This window comes from Protopterus annectens, chromosome 7.part0 (assembly GCF_019279795.1).
Source record: "Protopterus annectens isolate FY-2018-M chromosome 7.part0, PAN1.0, whole genome shotgun sequence".
Classification (NCBI taxonomy): Eukaryota; Metazoa; Chordata; order Ceratodontiformes; family Protopteridae; genus Protopterus; species Protopterus annectens.
The window spans coordinates 401,496,928-401,521,961 of NC_056739.1; the positions used below are offsets into that span (position 1 = coordinate 401,496,928).

The following is a 25,034-nucleotide window of genomic DNA, read 5'->3' on the forward strand; positions in this document are numbered from 1 at the left end:
TAAAAATTTTTGGAAATTCCCTTCTTTTTTTTTTTGTCTGAACTGTAAAACTGACACTTTGATCAGATTTTGATTCCATTCAGGCAACTTTTCTCTGAGGACAATGCTACAGCTATTAAAGGAGGCTGTCGTAATGGAGAGATGATGAAATCAGCAAGTAAAGGTGAGTATTATTGCTGGAACTGAGTTCATCCTCATGTCTTTGTGAGTACCTTCACGTGGTGGACCCTGTTTTCACAGTCTCACCAAGATGATCCAGGTGTATAGATTGTATCTTATATAATGTATCATGGAGATTGGAAGGCTAAAAAATTAGAAATCTAGGTGCACAGATCCTATGATTAAAAAAAAAAAAAAAAAAAATCCCAATCTGGCTGCATGCTGTGGTGCCAGGACTGGAAAAATTGGCAGTGTGGAATCTTCAAGACACAAACATTCATACAATGGAGATAGGTCTGCCTGTGATGGATGATGGCCCACCTGTTGTAGAAGGAAGATGTTCTACGTGTTTCACTGTTGCAGTCATCACCTGTGGGTTATCCCTGCTGTGGTAGCCCTCGGCCGGCCCAAATACCAGAGTCAATGCTTTTTTTGCGTCAGTTGCTGTCGCTTGCTGGCTGACGTCAGGTCATCAGTGTTATAAAGGAAGGCAGCAGATGTCGTCATTACATAAGTCTTTCTTGCCGTGGAGCCCATAGCAGAAGCAGTTCACAAGCGTGCCAGTCGGTCGCTTCCAGAGTTGGAATTACAGCTGAAAACGTCTAAAGCTAAGTACCCTGTTGAGGATCCTTTTTTCTTGCACTAACTGATGTCTGAAAAAGTTAACAATTGTCTCGCCTGTGGAAAGCGAATACCACACCGAGACTTCCCTTCTTACTGCGTCACTTGTTTAGGCCTAGACCACGACCTTCCCCGTTGCCAGTTCTGTGTCCTCTTTAACTCGAGAACTATTCGTCATAGAGCTCTTTTCATAGCCAGGTATTTTCGTCTTCTGTCTTCGTTATCTGAAATGGTGTCAGTCAGCTAACAATCCGTAGACTTTCCAAAAAAAGTAAGGATAAAGATAGAGGCAGACCACACAAGGCCAAGCCTTCCGATGACTCCACTGCTAAGCAGGTCATCAGTTCTCCGGAATTAAGTGAGGTGCTTTCGCAGGCCTCTACTGAGACCCTTTTGGAGTCCGGTATGCCGCAGAAATCTTCTTAGTCTTCTGATCCTTTGGTTGTCTCTGCCTCGGTTGGGTCCGGAGACACAATGCAGGCACCAGCTTCCGAGGAGGTCTTTCGCACTGCCGAATCTAGACTAAAACCAACGTCCTTTCCTCCAACTACCGTTTCTATCAGCTCAATGGATACTTTTAGGCCTCGAGGCAGGGCCACTCCTAAGAAAATTACCAACAGCCACCATTTTACCTCTCCACCACCCCAAGCTCAAATGCTTAAAATGGTGGAGGATCTTATCACCCTGATCAGGGGTAGTCAGGCCGCACCTTCTATGAGGAAAAGAGACCTTTCCCCAGAAATTCTGACAGAACAGGATTCTGAGGAGTCTGATTATTCAGATTTTGAAGAGGAGCAGCAGCCTCTTACTACTTATGAGGATTCAAATGCAGAAGAATCCATTCCTTCTGCCTCCCCACCAGAAGATCTTTCCTTTGGGGAAGATTTCCACTGGGAATCCCAGGACTTCCCCCAGTCTAAGAAAAGACTGAGTGTCTATACCTGCCCCAGCACAGAGCCTTGGCCACCCCCCCCCCCCCCATCTTAGAGGTAGTTGATGTATTCCATGAATCCAGCTCAACTCCCGACTGCTCCTGGAAATCCTGACCGGTACTACAGAGTACCGGACTTTCAAATACCTGTACAGAAATCCTGCTGCAGACCTGGAGGTTATTACACAGGGACCAAAAGGAGCTAAGGCTAGTTCTGCAAAGAATCCTACTCCTTCTGACAAGGACTGCAGAGCTGGGCACAGATGGGGTAAAAAAGTATACACCTCTGCAACCTTAGCTGTCAGGGCACTCAGCTGTTAGTTCCACATGTTAAAATATCAACAACACACTTTGGAACTTTTAAAACAAAGGATTTCTACCTTTCCTGACTGTGCCAATTCGAATGAGCTAGCAGATTTACTGCACTCTTACTTGTCAATTGGCTAAACACGCTTTACACTGTGGATATGATGCACTAGAAGCCTCAAGCAGGGCAGCAGTGTTAGGATCTGTCATTAGAAGACATGCATGGTTGAATGACAACATCTCCCTGATAATGTCAAATCTAAATTACTTGATGCACCTTTGAATAAGGACTGCTTTTTTTTGGAAAAGCAGAAGAGGTGCTTAAAATGATGGAAGACAAAGCAAAGTCTATGCAAACAGTAAAATATTTCCTTCAGGTGCAACCTCCTAGGTTCAGCAAGAATTTTCCCTCAAAACACTAGTCCTTTCCCACACCTAACAGTCAGGGTCAAGGCAAGCCCCACAGGGACAGACCACTAAGACTCCTATCCCAGAGACAGCAGAGAACCAAACAGTGGACCACTTCTGCTCTAAAGGCAGGGAGTTCTAAGCCATCCCCTGTATGGCAAAAACTCGCAATGACTCCCTCTCCCCCCTCTGCCCTCTTTTCACTCACCAAAAACTAGGAGGAAGGCTCTCCCTCGGCAGAGAAGTGGTTTTCTGCAACAAAGGACCAATGGGTCTTAATGATCATTTCTCAGGGATACAAATTCTCTTTCAATGAACTCCCAATTCCAAGAGGGTACCCAGACCTACCTCCAAATCAGTGGGTAGAGGCATTGAAACAAGTCCAAACTCTCATATCCCAAGGGCAGTAGAACCTGTCCCCTCAAATCAAACAGGCAAAGGCTTTTATTCCAGACTATTCCTTGTTCCCAGAAAAGGTGGCACTTGGTGCCCAATCCTGAATCTGTCTTTCCATTCTTAACACCTTCTCGGTGGTTCCCAATTGCAAAATGCTAACTTTGCAGCAGTTACTGCCTGTGCTGACAAAAATGCTTGGTTAGATACCCTAGACCTAAAAGATGCCTACCTCCACATCCCCATAAGGGAATCCTGCAAGGGAGTTCCTTCACTTCAGAGCAGGCTCGCAGCACTTTCAGTACTTTGCGCTATTCTTGGCTTATCTACTGCTCCCAGAGTATTCACCAAATGCTTAGCCCTGGCCATAGCCTTTTTGCCGACAGAGAAATGTACAGATTTACCCTTACCTGGATAGAGCTGCCTCATTCAGGCAGAGTGGAAAGAAAAGCTGCTTCAGGACCTCCTCTTAGTCAAAACCCTTAACTTCTTAGGGTTCACCATCAACGAGAAGAAATCAAAGCAAACACTCCCCAGGAGGATCATTTTCTTGGGGGGGCTCTGCTGGACACAGCATCCCAAATGGCCTTCCTATCCCCAGAGAAACAGAGCTTCCTGCCTCTCTACTTTACCCAGCTGGCTTCCAGAAGTCACCTCACGGTGAGGAAGTTCCTGCAAGCCTTGGGGTACATGGCATCTTGCATCCTTCTAATTCCTCTGGCCAGGCTTCACATGAGAAAACTTCAGTGGTATCTGAAGAACCTTTGGTGTCAGCACTCAACCTCTAGAGACCTCTCTCCCTCTGATCCCCTGTATAAGGGCCGAGTTTCTGTGGTGGGCAGGGGCCTGTGCCAAGAACAAGGGTCTTCCCTTCATCCTCCGCCCTACTGGGCAGACCATCACCACCGACGCCTCAGACATTGCTTGGAGTACTCGCCTAGCAAGCAGGTGCACCCAAGGTCTTTGGGATGCCCAGCACCTTCTTTTACATATCAACCAGAAGGTAATAATGGCATTACAAAAGGCTCTGGCATCCTTCAAACCCCATCTCAGGCCAGGGATTCTCTTTATCAGAACGGACAACACCACAGTAATGTGATACATCAACAAACAGGGAGGGACCCAATCTTACCCTCTGTGCAGGCTAGTCATGAACCTCTGGCTGACTGCCTCCTCCATGGGATTACACCTAATAGCCCAATACCTACCAGGGATCAACAACACCCTGGCAGACCACTTAAGCAGAAACTTACTAGACCCTGACGAATGGCAGCTCCATAGAAATATCTTTTTGCAAGTCACTCAGGTGTGGGGAACTCTGGAGGTGGATCTCTTTGCTTTGCACCTCAACCACCAGCTATGAAAATTCTGTACCAAGGAGTATCACCACCTAGCGTGGACGGTGGATTCTTTGACCTTCCCCTGGAACTCCCTCTTTGTGTATGTATTCTCTCCTCTGCCTCTTATTCCCAAGGTACTGATCAAGATAAGGGAGTGGAGACCAAAAGCCATCCTCATTGTCCAGATTGGCCCAGACAGCATTGGTACCCCTTGCTGTGCAGCCTGACATCACAGCCTTCCAGGCAGCTTCCCATGATCTCAGACCTCTTGACTCAAGTGGGGGGGGGGGGGGGATGTTGCACCCAGACTTGCAGACTCTCAAACTGTCAACATGGCTAATACTCTAAAAGCAAACACGGGGCCCCTGTTAAGCAAACAGGTCCTTGACATTATCACAGACGCCAGAAGGCCCAGCACCAGAAAATCTTACGCAGCGAAATAGAAAAGTCTGCTCCTGGAGCCAGTCCAGAGGGGGCAGTTCCACACAACCTGCCATCCCTCTTATCCTGGACTATCTTGCGGAGTTGCTCAATAGTGGTCTCTCCTTCTCTTCTACTAAAATCCACGCCTCCACCATTTCAGCTCATTTTGACACAGATCAGCCCCTGTTCTCGCATCCTTTGATTAAACAATTCCTCAGAGGGGCTTCTAATATCAGATCTCCCAGAATGCCACCAATGCTAGCCTGGGACCTGAATTATGTTTTGGATAAACTAACCTTACCACCCTTCGAACCTGGTGCTTCAGCAGAACTGAAATACCTCTCCTGGAAGACTGCGTTCCTACTTGCTATCACCTCAGCCAGAAGGGTTTCAGAACTTCAGGCACTGATGGCCGTTGAGCCCTTCAGCATTTTCCATGCAGACAGGATCTCCCTGAGGACTAACCCCTCCTTTATGGCCAAGGTGATGTCTAGTGCGACTCTCAACCAGGCCATTCATCTACTTGCCTTCTTCCCTAACCCTCAAAACAAGGGGGAAGGAATTCTGCACTTACTAGACATGCACAGACAGCTCAGATGCTACCTGGACCGTACTAAACCCTTCAGGAAAACAGACCAACTTTTGTCAGCTTGGCCCTAGGGACAGAGGGGAAGCCCATTTCCAAGCAAACCATTTCCAAATGGATATCACACTGTATCCATTTCTGCTACAGATTACATGGGAAATTACCCCCTAAGTCTATTCATACCCATTCCACTAGGGCAGCCTCCACTTCCACAGCATTCCTCAGAGAAGTTTCCACCAGGGACATCTTGGAAGCTGCCACCTGGACCTCTGTCCATACCTTTACAAAGCATTACCACTTACCTCTTTTCTCTAAAGCTAGGGTAGGGTTTGCCTCTGCAGGGCATGGCTTAGCCATGCCTAGGTCTGTAACTAATCCTTCCACCCCTCTCCTCGGCTTTTGGAATCCTCCCACAGGTGATGACTGCAGCAGTGAAACACAAAGAACCTAGTACAGTTGTGTACACTTACCATAAATGTAGATGTTAGAGTGTATTCACTGTTAGTCTTTGTTTCCCTCCCTCATTCCCCCTTATATCCACTTTCCTTAGAGACATAAGCTTCTTATGGTGGGTTTTAGCCAGTAGGACCACTTTACCATATTTCCTTGGGATTCAGACTGGTTAGGAGAAGAAAAACTGATGTAATGGTGTTGGATGCCTTGCTTTATAGCACTGACAACCAGACGTCAGTCAACAAGTGACACACCATCTGATGCAGAAAAACATTGACTCTGGTATTCGGGCTGGCCGAGGGCTACCACAGCAGGGATAACCCACAAGTGATGACTGCAACAGTGAATAAACTCTAACATCTACATTTATGGTAAGTGTACACAACTGTACTTTCTTAGTGGGAAATTTCACTACTATTAATCTTTATCGTCTTTGGGCTAGTAACTATACCCAGTGCTTTTAAAGCATAATCTGGCACCAGCAATATCCTGTTGCAGAACCAATGACGTTCACTTATGCACTTGGATGAATGTCTAATTCAGACCCAGATTCTGAAAAAGTTACAAAGTGCATTGACCTACACCTTGTACCGTCTCCAGCAGCTGGGGTTCTGTGTGAATCTCTCCAATTTCAGTTTGTTATTCATAGACATGTAACCTTCCTGGGGTCATTGTTAGACTGTTGATAGCAGAAGACGTTTCTTCTTAGGACAGAGTAGGATTCCTTACTTGTTTCTTCTTAGACATGTCCAGGAATCACTGTTGCATTATACTTTGTCTTTCATTTCCCTCTTGTCAATTTGTTGAGCATCCTCTGTTTGGGATGGGTACCAGTTCACTCTTTTAACTTGTATACCTGCTGTGCTTACTCCTTCTGGTCATGTTGCCTCTGTGGATGACGGGTTCTTTTGAGTATCTGCCCAGATGTCAAGGATGGTAAAATGTTGAAAGTGAACTTGTAGCCCAGTTCTTTAGCCCTAATGCTACATAAACATTGTATGGTCTTCTTAAATGCAGATAGGGGCTACCTAGGCTATGCTTTTGTTAGTGAGAAAGAACAGAAGATGGTGTGGGCTGGCTCCCTCTTATAATGTTGATGCAGAGGTGGTGGTGGGGGGTGGTGTCGAGAGTATAGGAAGTTAGGCCAAACTCAGACCTCTCTTGCAGCTGAGTTCTCTAAGGTCATCCACTGCACAGTGATCCCACTCAAACCACTTGTGTTGTAAGTTCTTTATAGAACTGTATGTGGTCTTCATGCTTATCATTGCTGCAATAACGTTAGCTATATGGGTTATATCCTGCCAAGGATGCAGCAGCTGTCCAGCTTCCAAAGCTTCAGAGCACCTTCAGTGTAAACAAACTGTCAAACTACTTGAGCTGAACTTGGCTAAAAGACAAGTATGGGCACAAATCCCTTTGGAACTTTATTACTGCCAAAGAGTACGCTCCTCTGAGGCTTTTGAGTATCGATGGTTGGCTTGCGCTTTCCATAGCCGGGCAGATAAGTTCCGTTTGAGGGAAAAAAATTCTATTTTCTTTATTACTTACTGATGTTTTATTACTTTCCTGTTAGCCACATCCTCTGTGACCGTCAGGGTCCCCTCAGTAGGAAGGGAGAACCACTGTTGTGTCAGAATGGTGTGCCCATCTCTAGAGAAGCAGCGTCTGCCATTAGTAACCAGTTTGGCCCCATTTCTTTTGTCAAAAAGAAACAGAAAGCCAAGCATGTATCTTCTCCTCCTCAAATGTATTTGGATAGGGGTAATTTACTAGTACTGGCTTGGGGTGTGATTCAGGCTGTTAATCGTTTTGTAGAGTCATTTCTGGTAAAAGGAAGAGGGATGCCTCCTTTCCTGAAGAGATTCAGTATTCTTAATCCAAACAGAAAGATGCAGGGATGGATTCAGGGTTTTCTCTTCAGTTTTCTGATTCATACTCTGAGGAAAACTTTCTGATTCTCCATGTGGGGGATTCCCTTTCTCTGCGACTATTGCTAGAATGTCCCTTTGTTTTCAGTGGGAAGACATTGAGGTTTCTCAGTCCCTCAAAAAATACTATGAGTTGTTACAGAAGGATTTTCCAGAATCTAAAGTTATTCCTCCTATCCTGTCTGCTTTAGAAAATGTGTGGCTTACTGCTTGCAGTTTTCCTGATAGTCAGACAGTTGTCCCTAAAAAGGCAGATAGGATGTATAACGTTTCTCAGTCTTGAAAATGTTTATACATTATTCCCAAGCCTGACCCAGCAGCTGTAGCCTTGGTTGACTCTTCTGCTGCTGAGCACTTTAATTCCAATCCTACTCTTTCAAAGAAGGGTAGGAAAATTGATAGCTATGTGAAAAAAGTGAAAAAGTCTGCAAAGTTGAATTTCAATATTTTAAATTGTCAAGCTCGCATGTTAATGGTTATTTTGACATAGTGTGAAAGTATTAGAAATGTTTTATTTGCAGTTTTTTTTGTAAAGAAAAACCTGTTTTAAATTGTTTCTTGTATTGCACAGGTCACTACTCCTTGTTTGCAGTGTGAGTATGACTTAATTGATACTTTCTTCCAGGGCTATGGCCACTGGTGTGGTGTTGAATATTTTTGGCTGCCGCCTTAGAACCTGTCAGATGATAAAAAAGGGATTTTTAGTTCTACTTGGATTAACATTGTGTTTGGCCTCTGCTGCAGCTGTTACCAAAAAGTGTGATGAAAGGGGCAAGTTGATCCAGGGAAGATTTTGCAGGCCGCCTCCTCCGAAATGTCTAAAGGATTTTCTTTCTCCGTATCCAGTTTTGGCAAAAAAGGTAGAACAAGCAGTTGCAACAGAATTCAAGTAAACAGACATTTAAGAAGTGGCAAGGAGGTTCCAAAAAGTCTCAAACACAAAACCAAGGACACTCCAACATGTCTGACTTTTTTCAAGAGGACTAGTGACTCCTTCCCACCCTGTTTCTCTTTTCTCTTCCAAAAAGTCTGAATCTCCATTTTCATTTTGGCAACAGTCTGAATAAAATTTTTCATCAGGGTTACAGGTGAGAAAGGGGTTTGATTCAAAGATGTTTCTAGTCACAAAGAAAGAGACCAGTTCTATATATTTCTTTCCTAAACCTGTTTGTGATTGTGCCCGAATTCAAAATGGCCTCACTTCACAACCTGTTGCCTCTTTTTCTCTTTCAAGTGTCCTGGTAACACTAGACTTAAAGATGCTTATCACATTCATGTTCATCCAGGTTTCAAGCATTTAAGGCTTTTGTGTGTCTAGATCACATTATCAGTTCTCAGCCTTACCCTTTGGACTATCTACTGCACCAAGAGTGTTTGCAAAGTGTCCAACTCCAGTTACAGCTCATTGTAGGCTACAGGGTGTCCACATTATTTCTGTATTTAGATGACTTGCTTATCTTTCCAAAGTCGTTTTCAAAATGTAAGGAATCTCTTGGGTGAGAAATCTCTTGGAACAAGCTGGAATTCCAAGAGAACATTCAGAAGTCTCTCTTTACTGCCTTATACAGGCCTGTGTTCCTGGCGTGTCGACTAGACACCTCAGTTCAAAGAGCTTTTCTTCCACAGGAAAAAGCAGATCTTTATTTAGATCTATTTGTAAGAATTTCTGCTTAGACCTTCAGTTACTGCGAAGGAATACCTCAGGAATTTGGGTCTCATAGCATCTATGACTCTCACGATACCCCTGTCTCGACTCCAAATGAGAAAAATACAGTGGCATCTGAAATCTCTTTGGTCCCAGCGTCAGCACCCTTTGTCTTTTCAGATCCCAGTACTGATGTTTGTCAAAAGTGAAATTACTTGGCGGAGAAAACAGATATCTTTGAATTAAGGTCTCTGCTTCTCTCTCCCTGCTGCGAAACAGTAAGTCAGTATGGATGCTTCAGACTTTGCTTGGGGAGCAGTTTCAGGAGAGATGGGGGATGGTACACCAGGGACAGACGCAAGCACATAAATATTAATGAGATGCTTGCCCTGATCAAGGCATTCAATTCTGTAAACCTTCTTTGGTCCCTGGGACATCGTCAAGTGGTTACAGACAAAACCATGGTGAATACGGTACATCAGCAAGCAAGGAAGAACCAGGTCATAACCCCATTTGCAGATTGGCCATGTTAGCTTGGGATATAGCTTCTCAGCACAGTTTCACTGTACAATCATCCTACATTCCATTGGAGTAAAATTGTGTGGCAGGCAGACTGAGTTAGGACCAGGGCAGACCCTCACGAATGGAAACTAAATTCGGGGTCTTCCAAGATTAGAGCCAACTTTGGGGAGTTCCTCAAGCAAATCTCTCTGCCTCCTCTCTGAATAATCAGCTGGCAAAGTTGTGTTCCAGGACTCCGTGTAGGAAGATGGAAGCCTTTTCTTTTCTTAGGACAGGAATGTTCCTGTATTGCCTTTCCACCCTTTCTACTAATATTCAGGTACCTCAGAAGACTCAGAAGAATTCCCCCGAGATCACTGTGGTGACTTTCCTTCGGGCACCCACAACTGTGGATGATCGTGTTTCACTGTTGCAGTCATCACCCTTGAGTTGTTTGCCTGCAGGTAGCTCTCAGTCGGTCCAAATAACAGTGACTTAGTATTTCTACGTTGGTTGCTGTCACTCCAGGACTGACATCAGGTCGTCAGGGGTATAAAAACAGGCAGCCGACATCATTACATCAGTCTTTCTTGCTGAGGAGCCCGTAGCAGAAGCAGTTTGCACAAGTGCTGCTTGGCCACTACCGGAGTTTTTCATTTATGAATTGAATCATCCTGAAGTCTTCTAAAGCCAAGTACCCCGTTGGGAATCCTTTTTTCTTGCTCTAACTGATGTCAGAAAAAGTTAACAATTGTCTTGCCTGTGGAAAGCAAATACCACACTGAGATTTTTATTCTTACTGTGTCACCTGTTTAGGCCCAGACCATGACATACCTCGGTTTTGGTTTTGTGCCTTGTTCAGTGCCCGAACCATTAGTCTTCAGGTCCTTTTTGTCGCTAAATACTTTCGTTCTCGATCTCCTTATTCTGAAATGGCTTCGATAAACCATCCGACTACCGATATTCCGAAAAAACATAAGGATAAAGACAGACGAACTGCACTGGTCCAAAGTTGCAGACGACTCTTCCGTTAAGCTAGTCGCCAGTCCGCCAATACTCAGTGAGGCGCTTTCGCAGCCCCTGATGCCCACTTCAATGGATTTGCAGGCCTCTACCGAGACCCGTTCGGAGTCCGGTATGCCACAAGACTCTTCGACTGTGGAACCTGTGGACGTCTCTACCTTGGATGGGTCCAGAGCCGCTGAGCAAGCACCGGTTTCTGAGGAAGTACTTTGCACTACCAATGTTCGACACAAACCAATGACTTTCGCGTCTTCAATTCTGTCTAAAACTACCGAGTTTCTAAGGCCAAGAGTACGCGCTACGCCTAGAAAACCGAAGACCTAAGCGCATGCACCTGCTCCCTTGCCACAACATCAAATGCTTAAAATGGCAGAAGACCTTATTATGCTGATTAGGGGAAGCCAGCCTAAGAGAAAGAGACCAGTCCCCAGAAGCCTCAACAGACCCAAGAGTCCGACGACTCTGAGGTGTCTGATTATGGAGACATGCCCTTATCTGCTTATGAAGATTCCGATGCAGAGGAATCCATTCCCTCTGCCTCTCCTCCAGAGAACTTTTCTTTTGGTGAAACCTTACATACTTTGAGACCATATCCATTGGGAATGCCAAGACTATCCTCAATCCAAAAAGCGACTCAAAGAATTTCTAGATTTGCCACAACACAGGCCTTTAGCAATACCCCCAGTCCTGGATGTTGTGGATGATGTCTTTATGGAATCTAGTTTAACTCCTGATACTTTACCCCCTGCTGCTAGGAAACCAGACAGGTACTACAGAGTACCTGACTCAAATTCCTTTTCAGAAATCCTACTGCTGACCCAGAGGTCATCTTCCAGGGGCCTAAAGGTATCAAAGCAACTGCAGCTAAGAATCCCACCTCTTCGGACAGGGATTCCAGAGCTTTGGACAAATGGGGTAAGAAAGTATACAACTCTGCAACGCTCGCCATTAGGGTTTGAATTGCCAGTTTCACATGCTGAAATACCAACAACATGTTATGGAACTTATTAAGCAAAAAAAAATAGCAACCTTTACAGACTGTGCAGAAAATAAAGAATTGCAAGAGCTTATGCATTCTGCAAGCCAAGTCAAGAAGCATACATTGCAGTTTGGCTTTGACGCCCTAGAAGTATCTTGCAGGGCAGCAGTCACTGGTTCTGTACTGAGAAGGCATGCTTGGCTTAAAGAGCAGACCTTGCCAGACCATGTCAAATCAGTTACTATATGCTCCTTTGAACAAGGACAATCTGTTTGGCACTAAAGCAGAAGAGGTGCTTAAAAAGATGGAAGAAAAAGCTAAATCTATGCAGACAGTCAAAGAATTTTTGCAAGTATAGCCTCCTAGATTCAGTAGGCATTGCCCCTCGAAACATTGGTCCTTTCCAGCCCCCTCTAGGCCATCTCAAACTATACCCAGGGGAAACAGACCCAGACTACAGTCTCAGGGTATGCAGAGATCTAAGCAATGGAGTGTCTCCACTTCTAAAGCAGGGAGTGTTAAGCCACCCCCTTATGGAAAGAATTCCCAATGACTTCTCCACTCCACTCCCCGCCTCTGCCCAACTGCTGGTGCCCGTAAGAAGAAGACTTGCCATCACCAAAGACCGATGGGTCCTCAACATAGTATCCCAGGGGTACAAATTTTACTTCCATTCACTGCCTACCTCAAAAGGGTTCCCAGACCTCCCCGCAAACCAGGGGGCGGAGGCACAAAACCTAGTTCAATCCCTGCTGTCTATAAGGGCGATCTAGCGTGTTCCTGCAGAACAGATAGGCCAAGGATTTTATTCCAGACTTTTCCTGGTACCCAGAAAGGAGGGCACTTGCCGCCCAATTCTAGATCTTTCAGTTTTCAACACCTTCTTGGTGGTATCAAAATTCAAAATGCTCACCTTGCAGCAGCTTCTACCTATGCTAGCCAAAGATGCCTGGTTAGCCACCCTAGGCTTAAAAGAAGCCTATCTGCACATCCCTATAAGGGTGTCATGCAGGAAATACCTGCGCTTCAGGGTAGGAACTATGCATTATCAGTTCTCTGCACTTCCCTTTGGCTTATCCACTTCTCCCAGAGTATTCACAAAATGCCTGCTCCCAGAGTATTCACAAAATGCCTGGCCCCAGCCATTGCTTACTGCAGATGGAGAAATATTCAAATGTACCCATACATAAATGACTGCCTGATTCAGGCAGACAGGAATTGCTGCTGCAGCACCTGACATTTGTAAAAAAAAACCTAACGTCCCTGGGGTACACCATCCACGAAAAGAAATCGGATCTAGTCCCCAGTCAAAAGATTGTATTGCTGGGAACAAGCTTGGACACAGCATCTCAGATGGCATTCCTCACTCCAGAAAAACAAGCCTATCTGGCAGACTGTTTTACTCAAAGGCCACCAGAACCCAGCTATCCACAAGGAAAATCCTGCAGGCCCTAGGGTTCATGTCCTCATGCATCCTACTAATTCCATATGCCAGACTGCATATGAGGAAATTTCATTGTTAATTAAAAAGTCTTTGGTGCCAACATTCTCAGGACCTGGAAATGATCATTCCTATCATACCCTGTCTAAGGACAGAGTTTCTTTGGTGGGCAGCAGCATGCAACCACAACAAGGGACTTCCCTTTATTCAACCCCACGCTGCCCAGACCCTAACCACAGACTCATCAGACTAATCCTGGGCGTACATATGGACGGCAAGTGCATTCAGGGCCACTGGAGCCCAAATTAAATCCATCTGCACATCAACCAAAAAGAGATGCTAGCTGTGCAGCATGCTCTGACAGCTTTCAGATCCCTACTCTCTCACCAGGACACCTACTAATAAAAACAGACAACACCACAGTTTTGCGGTACATCAACAAGCAGGGGGGGAACCCACTCTTACCCACTCTGCAGGCTAGCTATGGCCCTGTGGAACACAGCCTTAGACATGCAGATCGATCTCCAAGCTCAATTCCTGCCAGGCAAAAAAAAAACTCGCTGGCAGACAACTTACGCAGAAATCACCTAGACCCACACAAGTGGCAATTAGAGCCCAGCACCTTCAACCTTCTGATTCAGAAATGGGGGACCCAAGAGGTGGATCTCTTTGCCTCCCCCTGCAATCACCAGCTCAGCAAATTCTGCACCAGGACACCTCACAGCAGGGCCTGGAAAGTGGGATTGCCCTATCCTTCCAGTGGGTAAACCTTTCAATCTATGCCTTTCCCCCTCTGTCCCTTCTCCCAAGAGTCTTGCTCAAGATAAGACAGGACAGACCAAGGACAATTCTGATTGCCCCAGACTGGCTATGCCAGCACTGGTACCCACTCTTACGCAGCCTGTCACCGGTGCCACCCTGTTACCTACACCAGAACTCAACCCTGCTCTCTCAGCAGGAGGGACAGATCTTGCATCCGTAACTGCAAACCCTAAATCTTGCAGCCTGGCTTATTCCTTGAAGGCTCCCCCAGTAACCAGCTTAAGCAAGCAGGTGCTGGACATCATTCTGTAGGCCAGAATTCCCAGTACAAGGAAATCCTATGCTAAGTGGAAAAGGTACTGCTCTTGGATTCAATCTAAAGGAGAGGACACAATTCTGCACTCCCTGCTTCTAATCCTGGATTACTTAGCAGATCTACTCCACTGAGCCCCCTCTCTTCTCTCACCCTCTTATCAAGCAGTTCCTGAGAGGGGCAAACAATTTAAGGCTGCCAAGGAGAGTACCCACTCCTGCTTGGGACCTTAACTTTGTACTGGAAAAGCTCACGCTTACCCCCCTTTGAACCTGCAGCGTCCGCAAAGTTAAAATTCCTCTCTTGGAAAACAGCCTTACTTCTGGCCATCACTTCAGATAGAAGAGTGTCTGAGCTACAAGCACTTGTGGCTGTGGAACCCTTCTTTATTTTCCATGGTGACAGGGTTTCCCTCAGGACTTAACCCTTCCTTTATGCCTAAAGTGGTGTCCAGTGTGGCTGTCAACCAATCTGTCTATTTTGCTATCCTTCTTCCCTAATCCCCAAAATAAAGAGGAAAGGATCCTGCACTCCTTGAACATGCACAGACAGCTCCTATCCTACCTGGATTAGGACTAAGCCCTTCAGGAAATCTAACCAGTTACTAGTCCGCTTTGCACCATTGGCAGAGGGCAAGGCCATTTCAAAGCAAACAATTTCTAAATAGATAGCACACTGCATCCATTTCTGCTATAGGCACCATGGGAAACCATCCCCTCAGGGGGTCATAACACATTCCACTAGGGCAACTTCTGCCTCTACAACATTCCACAGGGGAGTCCCTACCCAGGGGCATCCTGGAAGCTTCTACCTGGAGTTCTGTACATACCTTCACCAAGCATTACCACCTGTCTATTTTTACCAAATCCAGGGTGGGTTTTGCAACAGCAGTCTTGCAAGGCATACTAGTCAGCTATAATGAGACAAATAAAGAAAGGCCAGCACCATGGGAGTGTGAATGCTTATTGAAGAGACCAGACCGGTTTAAGCATATTGCTTTCATCAGTGGTACATGAAATAAAGCAGTATAAAGACTGCAATATATACTTTGTCTAAATAAAAACAAATTACATCATTTCCTGACTAATGATTATTCAGTGTGATACTGAAAAATGAAAACAAAATACAATGAACATGATTTAAAGTTTAAGCAAAAAGTTTTGTCTTTGCTCTTTTTACTTTTATGCATTAATTGGCTGGTCAACTGGACCTATAAAATTGTGTATGCAATAATTTTATCAAGACCCATGACTAGAAAGGAAATGCTGACAAAACCCTACAGTTTGTCATTTAATCCCGGTGGGAAAAAAAACCTAATGTGACTATCCATTTCCTTTCCTTCATGTTTAACATACCATGCCACTCTGTTTTGAAAGATCTGTTGCCCAATATTTTCTCATTGACTGTGAAAGTGAATTTAGCAGTATGATGAACAAGTGAGTGTCTGTATAGAGCATTAGTGGCCCTTGCATTCCTGATGTCTCCTAAATGTTCTGACATTTGTTTGTGTCTTTCGGCTTTTCCCGGTTATGGGCCGCCACAGTTGATTTTTACGTGCCGAGTTACCAGCCCTGATGCACAACCTTCAACGAAGGTACGCCCATTCACGCATGTCTCCACGTTCTGACATCCTATACCTTAATTGTCTAGAAGTTTGCCCCTCATAAAAGGCTTGACAACTGCATGTAGCCAGATAAATAATCCAGTTTGTTCCACAACTGATGTAAAAATTCATGTCATAAACCTGCCCGGTGTTTTTACTAATAAATGATTTTGTTTTAAAGACATATTTATAGAATGTATAGTGTCCACAAGGGTATGAACCAACCAGTCTCTCTCCTGTTAATGTTTGATAGTCAATAACAATCCTGATCAGTGTTTTTTTTATAATGAGAAAAAGAGACCCTAGTGTTTTCCCCCACCTAAAGGTATATGAGCATCTGCCCCTCAAAATGTCACACAGTTCTTTATTTGCCTTCAAAATATTCCAATGTTTCTCAATCAGTCAGAGGCTGTATTCCTGCCAAATGTAGTGACCATTCTCAAAGTGTCCGTATTATCCCTCCTGGATGTGTGTTTGTATTGTAATAAGGTAGACCTGGATTTACTATTTGCCCATTACATGGCCGAATTCACATTCTGTATACCATAACCCCTTGCTAGGAACCTGTTAGCTAAATCTTGGTGAGAAGGTGTCAAATCCTGTTGTGATGAACAAATTCTCTTCAAATGAAAAAATTGAGATTTGGGGATATTTTTAATTGTGTGTTTGGGATGGAGACTGGAGGCATATACAGTGGTGCGTAATGTGTTATCCGGCTGGCGCTGTAATTTGACATCCAAAAAGTGAATCTCATCTTTATGAAAATTCACAGTAAACTCAGCCCCCCATTTGTTTTCATTGATATATTCAATGAATTCCTCCAGATAGTCACTGCCTCCTTTCCATATAAGCCAACAGTCATCCAAAAAGCATTTCCATATGTCAGTCTGTGGCAAGTGCAGGTTATGTGACTCATTATATATAATATGATGTTAAGTTGTCAATCTCGCCTTCATTCTTGCTGGATGGGTTCGGAGCCAAACCTCGGCTCCGACTCAGCCTATTACTAAAGCTCGAGAGCTATTTTTACCAGCTCGAGGCTATCCTATGTCACATAATGCTAGGCGTGATATACCCAGATCTCGTTTGCCGCTTCAGCTACGAGGTTGCGTCTTTTTGCCGGCTCCAGGTTGTATTAATATTTTTCTTGTATTTAGTCAGCTTTTTGGGTTAAAATCTTAGCGATAGTTTTTTTTATAGTTACTACTCTTTAGATCCCTGTTTAGGATTCCCTCTTAGGTAGTTTTTATACAGTTTTTATACAGTTTTTCCCCTCACTGAGTAGTTAGGCCCTTGGCCAAACTTCTTCCATACTTTTTTGTCTGTAGATGTATGTGTGCGCCTAGTTAAATTGTATTAATAGTGTGGGGTTCTTTGTTTATTTCTTGGTCTCTTACAACCTTTTTGTGTGTGTGTGTGTGTGTCTGATTGTGACTAGACCTCCCAGAGTTGTCTTTTTCTGCCAGTCTTCCTTGTTTCAGGATGTCAAAAGACACCAAGGTCTCGGGCTTCAAGAAGTGTAACTCGTGCTGTCAGAAGATGTCTCTGACAGACGGTCGCACTTCTTGTATATATTGTTTGGGCCCTCTGCACCTGCAGGACTCTTGTTCTGTCTGCCATGCGTTCAGTCCAAGAGTCTTGCAGGAACGCAGAAATAAACTTATTTTGAGAGGCTTGTTAAAGCCTGAAGGTTCCCTGGCTAAGCCTTTGGGTAAACCTTCCAAGCCCGCCAAACCGTCGGCTCCATGTTCAGAGCAGTCACCGAGCAGTGCTATTACTACCACTGCATCGGTTCTGGCTGGAACCGATGATTAGAGTCCTCAGTCGGCTCAGACTGCTGTCGGAGCCGTCTTCGAGCAGAAAGCGTTCTAGGTCTCCTTCCCTGGAAATCTGTCCATTCGGCTCCGAAGTCTCCCTTATCGGAGCGGAGTCACAGGTCCCATTCCTCTCAGTCTTCCAGGCTGTCGGACCATGACCTCGAGAGGGTGGTTAGACTACTTCAGTCGCAGGCACTGGCCCAAATGTTTGCATAGCCCTCCTCATCAGGCAGTGGCTTTCACTACTCCCTCTTCGATTCCTCCTCCGACTCCTCGTTTGAGTTCGGAGCTGGAGATCATAGGGGTCGAGACCGTCGGAGCCGATACCACTCCTTTCAGCTCCCTCGTTGGCTCCAATCTCTTCCTTGGTTCCATCCTTGGAGGGATCAGGGCGCCGGGACTCTCTCGTCGGTTCCAAAGGGGTGAGTGGCATCGGACCCTTGTCTGACCCAGTTTTCCCTCATGGAGCTTTGGCGCAGGTGAGTTCGGCCCCGACATCAGACTCGGAGCCATCCCTCTTGGTGCTGGGAGGAGTCCTTGTCTCTTCGGAGCGTGGACCCCCTTCCCTGCCTGATAGGGGTGCTTTTGAGGTCATGAGGAGTGTGCTGGCCCCTGTGCCTGCTCCACGGTCGGCTCCTTCGGCTCCTCCCTCTATGGTGCCTGCTTCAGTCTCTACCCACTCTTCCGATCCCGAGCGTGGAGAACCAACGTTACAGGTAGCCCCATTGGGTGTATCCTCCTCTTCCGAGGCCTCCCCTGATCCTTCAGGGGAGCCCCCTCGAAAGAGAACATGCAAGAGGAAGCATGTAGACTCCCCTGAGTCAGTCACATCGGACACCGACTTGGATGACTCCGAAGGGTCCCCAAGGTCCCCCCTCTGAGGATGTCTCATTTTCTGACATCCTGGAGATTCTTAAGCAGAGAGGAAACTGGTCTGCCCTTAACCCTTCTGAGGACAAGTCGGTGTTCCTGGATGCGTTCGGTTCTCGCCCTTCCACCTCCTGGGTGTCTCCGCCTTTCGACCCACTCATGGATGTGGTGGCTCGAAAGGCGTGGACGACTCCGGATACTATGGAACCAACTCCCCGGAGGCCTACAAAATTTATTACAGCCCCTTCTGACAAGCAGTTTCTAACTAAGGGCGTCCCTGTTGATGCCATGGTGGTGGCGGCAGCCACTAAAAAGGAGTTAGCTGACCCTTCAGTACTGGTCCATCCTCCTAATAAGGAATCTAGGACTATGGACAGGTATGGCAAGCGGATGTTTTCCTCAGCGACCTTTGCTATGCTGTCGCTGAATTATTTGTGCCATTTCACCCGTCTCCAGAGAGACCTTCTCAAGAAACTGGGTGATACCTTACAGGACTCATCAGCTGCGGGGTCTCGGGAAAAGATCAACTCCCAGCTGGGGACCCTAAACTCTATTGTCAACTCCCCCATGCGGCTCATTTCCTATGCGGCCGATGGAGCGAGTAGGGCTGCAGGCACGGGCGTTGCTCTAAGGAGACACGCCTGGATGCAGCTTTGCAGTTTTGCTGACCCCTTCAAGGCATCCTTCACTAACACCTCCTTTGATAATTCTGCCTTGTTTGGACCTCAAGTGAAGGATGCATTGACCAGGTGCGAGCAGGAAGGCAAGACTGACTCTGCCGTAGGAGTCCGTTTTTCTACCCTGTCTAGATTATACCCTAAGGGTCAGAAAGGTGGGAAGTTGTGGTTCCGCAAACTTCAGGGAGTACTGCCTGACGCACGTGGTGAGCTTCCCTCCAGAGGCAGAGGAGGGAACAGTAAAAGACTCCGCCCGAGGGGCGGGGGGGTCCGCAGAATCAGGGTAGCAGAGAATCCTTCTCTGACAAACCCTTCCAGCACCCCTGAGGAGCTGCCCGACTGTCCACCTTTGGAGGCAGTCGGGGGGGAAGACTATCACTGTACCCAGAAGCCTGGCATTCTCTCACACAAGACAATTGGGTATGGTCGATTATATCCAAGGGTTACAAAATTCCCTTTATTCATACCCCACAACTGCCAAAAGGGCCCCTTCCAGACGTTCCACCCGGTCTGAGGGATCAAGCAGCACTAGAAATTTCAAAGCTGGTAGAAAAAAGAGCCAGCCAGCCAGTCCCAGCAGACCAGCAAGGATCCGGAGTCTACTCCAAGTTCTTTTTGGTACCAAAAAAGACAGGGGACTGGAGACCTATTTTAGATCTCAGCAGGCTGAACAAGTCTGTTCAAAGAAGGAAATTCCGGATGGTCATGCTTCAGTCCATTCTACCCTTCCTGGGTCAGGACAATTGGATGTGCTCTGTAGATCTTCAGGATGCGTACTATCATATCAAAATGAAAAGGCACTCAAGGAGGTTTCTCCGCTTCCGGCTGGGAGCCGGTCACTACCAATTCAGAGCCCTGCCCTTTGGCCTCACCACAGCCCCCAGGGTGTTTACCAAATGCATGGCAGTGGTTGCGGCTCACTTGAGACTAAAAGGATTCCAGATGTTTCCATACTTAGACGACTGGCTCCTTACTGCCGCCACCAAGCATCAGCTACTCCATTCCAGAGATTATACCCTCCAAATTTGCAACGAGCTAGGTATCTCTATAAACTCCGAAAAGTCTGCCTTGTCAATCTATTACCTTCATAGGTGCCATTTTAAACACTGTGGAACTGTCAGCAAAACTGCCTGTACAAAGGATTTCAGACATTCGAGGTCATGTTCAAATCCTACTACAAGAGAGAAGAGTCCAGGCCAGATTCGTACTAAAAACCCTAGGTCTCATGGCAGCAGCTATCACATTACTCCCCTTAGCTCGCTTTCACATGCAGATCCTGCAATGGATGCTGATGTCCTTCATGGATGCATCTGCAGTCATAACAACTGGGTTGTCCTGTCGTCAGGCAGCCCTTCAGTCGGCCGGATTCCAAAGTCCGGGTCCGGCTTCGGCTGATGTCGCACTTCACCCGACGTCATCTCTGTTGGTCTTCGGGTATAAAGGCATCAGCCAACGCCATTTTCCTCAGTCTTTCTTGCCGCGTGCGCCAAGCAGAAGCTGTTCGCAAGTGCCGGTCGGTCGGATCCAGAGATTACTTCTACCGAATACTACTCAAGACTTCTAAAGCTAAGTACCCGCTGGGGACTCTTTCTTGCCTCAGCCGATGTCAGAAAAAGTTAATAATTGTTTAACCTGTGGGAAACAAATACCTCATAAGGATTTCCACTCTTACTGTCTGCCTTGTTTAGGCCCAGCCCACGACGTAGCAGCCTGTTCGCCTGTGCTTCTTTCAACCGAGGAACGCTTAGGCGCCGGTCGGAGTTTGCTGAACAGTTTTTCGGTTCTGATTTTGCGTATATTATGCCGTGGATCCTCCGACTACCCAAACTGCTAAAACGCAAAGATAAAGACCGACACTCGCGTCCGCGGTTTCGCCGAAACCATGGTTAAGCAAATCATGAGTGTCTCGGTTTCGGCGAAACCGAAAACTGATCAAAATACAGCAGAATCTATCACTACCACTGAGGCCCCTGCTGCTTCTATTGAATCGGCCTCAGAAATTTTATCCACTACGGTGGTTGCCACTGACTTATCAGACACCATTCCCTTGGATGTGTCTACCCCAGCACGTGGTGCTGCTAGGCCTCCAGCAGCCATGTCCATTAAGGCCTTTGCCAGGGCCAAAGCAGCCAAAACTACTAGAACAGTGCCTGCTAAACCACCTACAACCCGGCCCTCTTCTAGTGCACAAATGCTTACTCTGGCACAAGATTTAATTTCATTAATTAGGGGATCTCAATCTCACCCAGACAGGGCCTCTCAGCCCCCAGAGAAGAGACCTAGGGCAGAGCCCCCCGAGCCTGTGTCCTCTGATGATTCTGCTGATGAATCAGACATAACAGACCAGCCAGAGGCTCCTTTCTCCAATTTTGAAGACTCAGATGCTGAAGAATCCATTCCAGCTGCCTCCCCACCAGAAGAATTTTCCTTTGGGGAAACCTTACATGCCATGCGAGAGCAGTTCCAATGGCAGCAGCAGGATTTCTCAGACTCCAGAAAAAGACTGAGAACCTTTCTGCACCTTCCACAACACAGGCCCTTAGCCATACCTCCTGTGCTCTCTGTAGTGGATGATGCCCTCAATGATGTCTGCTCTGCACCAGATTCTTTACCTCCAGCCCCTGCCAAACCAGACAGATTTTACAGGGTACCAGACACTCATCACCACCTTTACAAGGCCCAACTTGCAGACCCGAACCTATATCCCAGGGTCCCAAGGCAGTAGCCGCGACCACAGCTAAAAACCCTATTCCTTCTGAAAGGGAAGCCAGGTCTCTAGACAGATGGGGCAAAAAGGTTTACACTTCAGCTACTCTCTCAGCTAGAGCTTTAAACTGTCAGTTCCACATGATACAATACCAAGAGTTTATGCTTGATCAGTTAACAAAAAAGCTATCCTCTGATGAATCAATTGATAAGAAATATGTATTAGAAATGGTAAATAACATACAACAGGTTAGTAACCATTCCTTAAAATGTGGCTATGATGCACTGGAGGCTTCATTTAGATCAGCCATGACTGGCACAGTGATAAGAAGGCATGCATGGCTAAAGGAACAAGCTTTACCGGATCATGTTAAAGCTAAGTTATTAGATGCTCCTATGGATAAGACCAGCTTGTTTGGCACACCTGCCCAGCAGGTAATGAAGAAAATGGAAGAAAAGGCAAAATCTGTTCAAACGGTTAAAGATTTCTTGCAGGTCCAACCCCCAAGGTTTAGCAGGAACTGGCCTGCCAAAAATTGGTCCTTTCCTGATTCCACAAGATCCCAAAGGGGCAGGAATAGACGTTCCAGAGGCAGAAACCAATCCAGAGGAGGTGCCTACAGAGGACGACAGTGGCAAGGTAACAACAGAGGTACAGACACAACCACTGCCACTACAACAACACAGCCACAGTGACAGATAATGCAGTTAGCAAACATGAGAGCTGTGGAAAGAGTGCCAACAACAGAACAAGGAAAGGGATTCTACTCAAGACTATTCCTAGTTCCAAGAAAGGAAAAAAGTTGGAGACCTATTCTCGACCTGTCCTCCTTAAATACATACATCATTGTCCCAAAATTCAAAATGCTGACCCTACAGCAACTTCTTCCCATGCTGGGCAAGGAGTGTTGGCTGGTAACTCTAGATCTCAAGGAGGCATACCTGCACGTCCCCATTCGACCAATCTGCAGAAGATACCTCAGATTTCTTGCAGGATCAGAGCATTATCAATTCTCAGCATTGCCTTTGGCCTTATCTCCTGCCCAGAGTATTCACAAAATGACTGGCATCAGTAATCGCCCACTGCAGACTACAGGGAATTCAAATTTACCCATACCTGGACGACTGCCTGCTACAAGGGGACAACAAAAGCAAGCTGACAACAGATTTACAAAGGGTCATTTACTTGCTACAAGCACTGGGATACACAGTCAATTTACAAAAATCAAGGCTGATCCCATCCCAGACAAGGACATTCTTGGGCTGAATTGGACACAGTAAAACAAATGGCTTTCCTAACTGCAGAAAAACAAAGAGAACTCCCTCTTTACTTCTTGGCACTAACAAAACAGAACAAGTTAACAGCAAGAAAAGTACTGCAGGCCTTGGGCTTCATGGCATCATGCATAATCTTGGTTCCACTTGCCAGACTACATATGAGAAAAATACAGTGGTACCTAAAGAATTTATGGTCCCAACACAGGCACAGCCTAGAAACACAAATACCACTAATTCCATGCTTAAAACAGGAGTTCCTATGGTGGGCTCAAGCATGCCAGTCAAACCCAGGGCTACCCTTTCGCAGATGTCAAGCAAGCCAGTCCATCACAACAGACGCTTCAGACCTAGGATGGGGGGCCTACATGCTGGACAAATGCGTGCAAGGATTGTGGACGCAGGATCAACTTCACCTGCACATCAACCTAAAAGAAATGCTGGCAGTAAAACTGGCAATCCAAAACTTCAGACCATTTCTCAAAGAAGGCCAGTTGATGATAAGGACAGACAACACCACAGTCATGTGGTACATCAACAAACAGGGAGGCACTCATTCATACCCCCTATGCAGAATGACTTTGGAGCTGTGGAACCTGGCACTCAGCTACAACATCCAGTTACAGGCAATATTTGTACCGGGAAAAGAAAATACTCTAGCAGACATATTAAGCAGAACCACATCGGATGCCCACGAATGGATGCTACACCCGGACATCTTCAAGACCATCTCAAAGAAATGGGGAATGCCTCAGATAGATTTGTTTGCTTCCCCTCTCAATCACCAGCTCAAAAGTTCTGCACAAGGACATTCCACCCACTAGCATGGAAAGTGGATTCGCTCTCCTTCAGCTGGAAAGGCCTAACAGCATATGCATTCCCACCTCTTCCCTTGATACACAAGGTATTACTAAAAATCAAGGAGGAACGTCCAAGGATAATCCTAATAGCTCCAAACTGGCCAAGACAACACTGGTACCCACTGCTGAGGAGCATGTCTCAGAACAATATGTGGCCAATACCCCTGATGCCTTTGATGTTAACTCAGAACAACTACAGCATCATGCATCCAAACCTAAAAACGTTGCAACTGACTGCATGGAACATTACATAGCAGCAGCTAATCCAGAACTTTCCCAAAGAGTTAAAGACATTATTCTTGAAGCCCGCAGACCTTCAACAAGAAGGAACTATGCAGGAAAATGGAAAAGATTTGTCATTTGGAGTACTGAAAGAGGAAAAGATGTGTCAAACATAGATATGCCTAACATTCTGGAGTATCTGGCAGAACTTCTACATTCAGGCCTGTCCTACTCCTCCATCAAGATACATGCATCAGCTATATCAGCAGAATACAGCTTTGATCCACCTGTTTTTCACACCCATTACTCAGACAGTTCCTCAGAGGAATCAAGAATGTAAAACCTCCAAGGAAACCACCATTACCAGCTTGGGACTTGAACTTTGTGCTAGAAAAGTTGACACTATCACCCTTTGAGCCAGCAGCAACAGCAGACCTACAGCATCTATCGTGGAAAACCGCCTTCCTACTGGCAATAACCTCAGCCAGGAGGGTTTCTGAACTCCAGGCCCTAATGGCAGTACAACCCTTCCTAATCTTCCATCCAGATAGTGTCCATGAGGACTAATCCTACATTTATGCCTAAGGTGGTATCCAGAGTGTCTTTAAACCAGGCAATCCACCTACCTACCTTCTTTCCCAACCCACAAAACAGAGGGGAAAGAATACTGCATACCTTGGATGTACATAGACAGCTACGCTACTACCTGGACAGAACAAAAAGTAGCAGAAAAACTGATCAGCTTTTTGTAGCTTATGCAACAGGAAGGGAAGGAAAAGCTATTTCCAAACA

At 46.0% G+C, this 25,034-nt stretch overlaps 1 protein-coding gene across 1 annotated transcript in view; it reads left to right on the forward strand.

Annotated features, from left to right (window-relative positions):
• The window catches only part of RAP1A (RAP1A, member of RAS oncogene family), a gene marked incomplete in the record, with an annotated part of 951,057 nt that overhangs the window by 752,874 nt on the left and 173,149 nt on the right, over nt 1-25,034 (forward strand).